Source organism: Corvus brachyrhynchos, unplaced genomic scaffold (genome assembly GCF_000691975.1).
Source record: "Corvus brachyrhynchos isolate BGI_N302 unplaced genomic scaffold, ASM69197v1 scaffold18, whole genome shotgun sequence".
Lineage (NCBI taxonomy): Eukaryota > Metazoa > Chordata > Aves > Passeriformes > Corvidae > Corvus > Corvus brachyrhynchos.
The window spans coordinates 5,696,643-5,704,020 of record NW_008246064.1 but is presented as its reverse complement, the minus strand read 5'-3'; positions in this window follow the sequence as shown (position 1 = coordinate 5,704,020).

The following is a 7,378-nucleotide window of genomic DNA, read 5'->3' as shown; positions in this document are numbered from 1 at the left end:
ATACAACCTGTTTTCATCAAAATTAGGGAAACCAAATGTTTTCACATTCTTATCCAAGTTAAGCACAACAACAAATAAATCAGCTTTTTTTTAAAGCATTCGAACTTTTAGCAACTTCCTTAGAGAAAATTACAGAGCAATAAACATATTTTACCTACGGATCACACAGGATAAATCTTCTCCCACATTATGAACCTGCACAGCAGCTCAGGTTCTTGGTGAGGATCACCAGAAGTCCTGCAGTAATCAGCAGGACACAAGGTAGTGCTATGATAAACCTAGCAATCTCCAAAAGAAGATGGGCACAGAATTGGACCCAGCAGGCATGCGGACCTGTGGAGCAAATGAATGCAACCAAAACAGCACCAGGTGCCCTTGGGCTTTAGATTAAATGTCGGTACAACCCTCCTTCCCATCCCTCTGTGCCCCACAACTCTTTGTGCTCAAATTCAACACAATCCAGACTAATGCAGCTATTTGGAGTGAATTAACACTGGTTTTCACTCCCTAAGAACGCTCTTACAGTTACACCTGACTATCATAACAGCTTGACTAACAGAATTGCACTGTGCTCCCAAGCAAGAGGATAAACTGAAACACCTTCCCCAGAACCAGTGAGGGGCAGGAGATCCTGTTCTCAGCCACTGTTGTTGCTTTTCTGGTTTTAGGTTGGAGAAAACACATTGCTTGATCCTGGCTGCTGCCTTCTCCCCAGTGCATGCTTTCCATAGGTGACTCCTTCCCAAACATCCCAGGCCCTGCTGTCAGAACATCTATTGTCAAGATCCTTCCCAGCCAAGGAGGTAAGAGACATTTGGCCCTGTGTGCAGACTGGTGTCTCACAAACTTTGTTCTAAAGCTGCCAACAAATAAACAAATAAATGAACATTATTCAGGAGCATTCACTTGTGAAATATTGGTCTCCTTCAACCACTGACATCCCTTAGCCACTGTACACATTCAAATGACACCATCACAGCACATGGGAAATCCATGTGATGGATTTCCAGATCTAGAAAACGGTGTTGTCCTGAGAAGCAACACTGTAGTTCAAAAGGACCAACAGTTGAGCTGCTCCTGTTACTTCTGTCAGTGATTCAGGAAGAGGGAGCACAGACTGAGCTGCTGCACTTTCTCTGATGCATTCACAGAGAAAATTTTCCTGCAAAGAACCTAAAGGCCCTGTGATGTGCCCAGCACTCCCAATCAATGCAGCAGAAAGACAAGTGTGGGGAGTCCAGCAAATTACCCACCTGTAAACAATTTAATTAGAAGGCTCTCCTCAGAGTAAAGTGCTAGGAAAATGGCAGCCCAGAGTAAGAGAATATTGACAGCCCTGAGTGTGAGCAGGGAAAGTGCTCTGGTCTGGGATTGGAGAGGAACCTTTGATGCTTTACCACCACCACTGACCCTTTGTACTTCCTACAAGTCATTTACTGCCCTCTGCTTTTGCTTCTCCACCTGCGAAGAGGCCATCAAAATTTAGTTACCTTGCACAGGTCTTGATTTGCAAAAAGAAAATCCACATGTAAGTGGAGGGTGTCATTCCTGTGACACAGAATTTTTTCTCTGCTATGAGCCTGCCCTTTTTAACCTTACAATTCATGATGTGGCTGGAAGAGCCGGCAGAGCAGTACAAATAATTGTAGGTAACAGCACTTGCCTTTTGCTTCTTCAGAGTCATTCTTCCTGGGTTAACTTACCTTCACCAGGAATCACATCTTTGTGATGAGGGCCTTGGGGTGCACCTCAAAATTTGAAGGCAGTTGACACACAGGGTTTGATGTCAAAGGCAATTGCGGTTGTTCACTGCAGAGGAGCAAACCTGGCTGAAACAATGGGACACTTGACAATAATTTTCAGTGTGCAAGACAAATAGCTGGATATTGTGCAGCTGAATGGCTGGAATGATAGATGGCAACTGTATAATAACAGCCATCACACAGCAGCTGAGAGCAGGGAACAGAAGCACCACATTTGGTTTTACAGCACCAATGAAAACACCACCAAGTTGGACTTGCCCACATGTTCTGAACAGCAAGTGCTAGACTGATCACAGTGATGCTTCAGACTGGCTAAAAGGGATTTTTTGAACTGTTGGCCAATGGATTTGGCACTCTTTGTATGTCTAAAATTTATATGAAGGTAATGCTTGTGTCTTCCAAGTTCTTAACTTCTCCTCCTGCTGCACCAACAGCAAACAGATCACACAGGGACTTTAGCCCACACCACAGGAACCACGGTACAGCTTTTTTACCAAGACCTTTAGCAACACATCACCTTTGTGGAAGGACAAGAGAAGGACCACCAAGCTGGGTATTGTCATTCAAAGCCCTGCCAGTACTTATCACATTCCTCATCAATCCCACTGGTAACCAGAGATGTCCAAAAGAGCAGGCCAGCTGTTCAAAAAGCTGCATGCAGCAAAGCCATGGTGTGGCTGTCCCAGGTCTTGTAATTCTCATCAAGATTATCATTAATACAAAATATCAGGTTCAAGGTAACAGTGTTCCTTTGGCACCTCCCATCTTAACATCCATTTAGCAAACAAATACAGATGGAACGGGCTCCACTGGCTGCCCTCCTTCCCCGCAAGGAGTGGTCAGGATTTAGTCCCAATCTCCTTTCAGTGTGCTCACAGTTTAACATATTGCTCTCCTTGTCATCTGTCTGCTTCTTCTTAGAAGCTCTAATTCATGGTTTGATAAAGGTTAAAGCACTAAATGATATTAAATGAATTCATAAAGCTATTTAGGAGTTTGTTCTTTGAGTGGCAAGAAATGCAGACCCAGAAACAGGAATTACAGTCACTGATGAACTAACAGTTGCCTTTAAGATAAGGAGGATGAAGCCCCAAATCTGAACTATTATTGAACTCCAAAGCTATAATAAATGCCTTGTTTGATGTCCCCAGCACTCAATAAATCACAATACAGCAAGTCATTGCAGTCCTATTTGTTAGAAGGAAGAGATGCTGACAGCTCAGTGAAGATAAAAAGCAAATAACATTAAAAGCAGATTCATGAAACAGAAATATGGAAGGACCCAAGAATAGCTACAGTCCAGGAGTAAAATGATTTCAAAGACATCAAAAGAAGATCTTTAAACATAAGCAGTACTGTCACAGAAACAACAATGTGAAATGAACCTTTTCAGCTCTGACACTGCACATCAACCCCATGCCTTTGAAAAAATGTAATATTCACACACACAAATTACATCGGGGCAGCTAAAATACAGCATCACAAAGTACTACTGAATAATGAAGAAAGGCTGCATGGAAAGAATAAACACTCACAGTTTATTTGATTATGATGGTTACACTCAATTTAGTGCTACTACCAGCTGGTAACTGGTAAATGGATGTCTGAATCGACTCAAAATTCAGGGCAGCATGAAAACGTTACCAGAAATTTCATTAGGAAATGCAGGTTCTTTCCCTGCTTCTAGAAGTAAACTCAGTCTTTCAGAGATTTTAGTCCTAACTTGATCCTCTCAGGACTCAGAAAAAGCCTGCTGTTTCTGAAGAAAGGTTAGCAAATGTCTGTCCTTGTCAGAGACTGGATATACCACCAGAAAATTTAAACCCAAGCTTGTGACACAGATTTGAGTTGAAGAAAACTCTTCTCACCCAGTTTCAGCTGCATGTCTTGATCTCACTGCATGGAAAGGAACAAGCAGAGCCATGGAGTCATTCCCCTGACCTATTTCAGACCTGTGTGAATTACACTCAGCAGCACACACTTCCCTCCTAGGATTACAAAAGGAGCCAAAACTGATAAGCTCAGGTTCAGGTATCTGAGAATCATAAAGTGGAAGAAATTAATTCTGTCCTAAAAAAACCAGCATGTCATCTCAGGATTATAACCCTGTTTTCTCAGCACACAACAGTGAGTTACCTGAATACCCACTAAGGATTCAGGAGTATCAAACATGAGGAATACCCTCCTCACAGAAGAGCTGACATCTTCAGGAGGAAAAATCGTAAATTCTTCATGATACCCTCCCCCCCCCTTCCAGAAGGATTTGCTCACATCTAGCTCCACTCTGCTGCCATTCACAGAGCTGAAAAACCTGACAGAATGGCCAACAAGACCAAAAACCAGAGAGCTTTAGAGCAAGAGATGCTCGTGTTGAGCAGTTGTGCCAGGCTGCCATACGTTTGCCTTCCTAGTCAGCACTCACCATTCCCATGATGGTATCAGAGATCATCTGGATTGAAGAAAATTAGTATCTGTTGTTAATTACTGCCATGGAGGCCTGGGAGAGTGCCGAATGCATCTCTGGCAGTACACAGCATTGGTCAAAACATTAGATTTACTGGAGCTCACAAAACCAAAATAGCACTTTGACCAAACTTTCAAGAGGATTTAAATGAAATGAAAACTTATTAAAAAAAAAACCAAACAAAAAAACAAACTATAGAAATCCTGAAAGCACTTGCCAATAGTCCAAAAGGAAAGGAAAATCCCAACCAAAGCCAATCATAGCAAAAGTGTAGCTTAACTGTTGTATGATGTGTAATATGCCTATTAGCATCATTTGGAAAAGAACAATTTCAGTTAGGGGACTGAAAAACTTTATTTTCCTCACAAAAAAACCCAATGCCTGACATGAAAAAGTGCTTTATCAAAACTGGTTTTTGAACTAACCCTGCTCTGGCTGAGAAAATGCCGAGTAGCCCATCATGAATCCTTCCTTTAAACAAAAAACAAAAACAAAACAAACAAAAAACCCAAACCTAGCCCAAAAAACGCAACTAACCAACAACAACAAAAATATTAGTGCTTAATTTTGGGTGTCTGGTTCAAGTGACAGCTACCTTTAGAAGCTACAGAACCATCCCTCTGATGGGGGAGCAATCCTGAACAAGGAGCACCAACCCTCAGGACATGGTTCGAAGGTACCTGAATGGTCTCAGGGAGCTGCTGATTTGCCAGCTGATGATTTCTGGTGGTGGCTGGAGAAGGTAAAAAGTGGCTGCAAAGAGGCAGCTCCTCTTCCACATAATTTATTATTCAAGTGTAAAAGTTTAATGTACCTATCTGAGCAATTAAAGTGTGCTCTCTGGAGGAGAATTTTCTTTTTGTCTCTGAAGACACAATGCCTCATGAATCACTAAGTGCTACAGCCAGGACCCTAACATGCATTTAGCCCCAAGTTGTTTGTTGCTCTGTAAACATCCAGGAGCAAGAAATAGTTTTATTATTATAATAGACACAATTAAAGAAAGATAAAATCAGGAACCTCACACAAAACTCATTGGGCTTCTGGGACAAATCTGCTCACAGCTGGAAGCCTAATATGTTTAAGGGTGGCTGATCTTTAATACAATTTTTATAAGATTTTTGCAGTGCTGCTATAAAAGCCTGTGGCACAAATCATGATTGGAACAAGCAGACCTTCCCTTGAGAAAGAACTGAGTTGGCTGTGCTGCAGCTTACTTCGTTCAATGTTTCAGGTGTTTATTTCTTAGCAGTTTAACTGATGGTTGGACTGAGCTGTTGCCCAGTTACATTCAGCACCAGCAAAGGAAAGGGGAATTAATTTCTCTGTTACCTTCAGTTATTAAGACTTTGGAGTACTCATAACCCAGGGTCTCTAACTCACTGAATGGATTTAAATTACTATTCTGTGAAAGATTTACCTTCTTTGGCTTTCATTACAAGCATACAGCCTAACCTGTGAAAAAGAAAGCAATGCTTGGCTTTGAAAAGAATGACACCACTAAACTTGTCATCTGCTGATATTAGCAATTTATTTTTCACTGCTCTTCTGCTGCTTTGCAAACCACAGTGACAACTGCATCTATCAGCATTATTTAACTCTGCTTTACTATTTCATTAAGTTGGACCCATTTGAGAAGGAGTAGGTTCAAAAGACTGCATCTTGCCTAATAATGAGAATTGTATTCCTTGTTCTCAAAAATGACTACGCAAAGAAACTATTCTAGCAGAGTTGCCCAAAAAGTCTTCCTCTTTCCACTGAAAAGTATCATTTTGTCACACCAATCTTTTTGTTAATTTAATAATTTAATTGAATCATCCATGCCAACTTCTTAGGACCAAGACATAACAATACTGTGGCAGAGGAAACAGGAAAAATACCATACAGACACAAAAGGACAAAGGAGAGTTTTTACTACAGTTTCAAAGCAGTTTCTGCTTGAAGAGAAAGACAGAAGAGCTTTAATGTTCATGCCATGCACACAGCAGGCTGGCTCCAGCTGCCAGGCCTTATTTGTGCCAATACTCCAGAACAAATTGTTCGACTGATAGTTCCGTAAAGCCATCCGGAGAAATGTGGAAGTTGGGCAGGGTGGTTTTTCCTTTCTCACATGTTCCCATCAGGAGGAAAGATTCTCAGAGATTAGATACATCTCTGTAATGAGAGCTTTACTGAGGTTACATGATGGTAACTCACGCAAAGCAGTGACATGAAAAGATGAAGGAAAAAATCCTGTTAACCATAAAAACTGCAAAAGCAGTTAGGAGTGTAAGCTGACCTGTATTGTTACATATGTTCAACTTACACACTTAGATCTTATTCTGACATTAGGAACAATGTATTAAAAACTATTTTTTTATTAAAACAAACTGGAGAGTCTTTATTTATCATTATTATCTGACAGTCCACATTTCTTCATCAACCGTGGTAAAAACACTCTCCTAAAACATAGATCAGATTAATGTAAAAACGAGCAGGACAAAGATCTGGGGTCTTAAGAAAATAAAACATCCTGTTTGAAATATTTAGCATCACTCTGCTACTCAAAAGACACAGGTTAGATTTACGCTGGTAAATTAAACAGTGCCAAGAACATTCCCAGGTGCTGAGTGCCATCAGCTCAGCTGTTAAATTGTAATCAAGATCCACAGCACCATTTTGGCCATGGCCAACTGTCAGTCAGCCAAGTAATGGCAGAGCACAACTCAGGAATTAACACAGTTCAGAGACCAGCCCATAAAGCAGCCCAGACGTGGTCACTTCATTGGCACAGTCAGGGGAGTTGAGTAAGAACAGGCTGCTTCATGCAAGTGGGTCTCAGTGCCAAAGAAGGGCTCTGAACATTTTCAGTTTACAAGCATTGCTTCAACCACTCAGAACTGACACGGGAAACAAGATGATGCGTTTCAAAATTAATCTAAGGTTTGATGCTACCCTTCAGAAGAGTCATCCAAGTTCACAAAGTTAAATGGTGTTGGGGTCCCTTCCCCCTGCCATGTAGCCCTGGGAGAGGGGCCCTGGGGGGACAGACACAGGGTTTCCCTGGCCCTGGTCAGCCTCGTTCCCCACTGGTTGTTTTGTGTTCCCCTGCCCGGCAAGGACCCTCGGATCCCGTGATTGAGCAGTTCCTCGGCAGAGCCCGGCCCTGCGG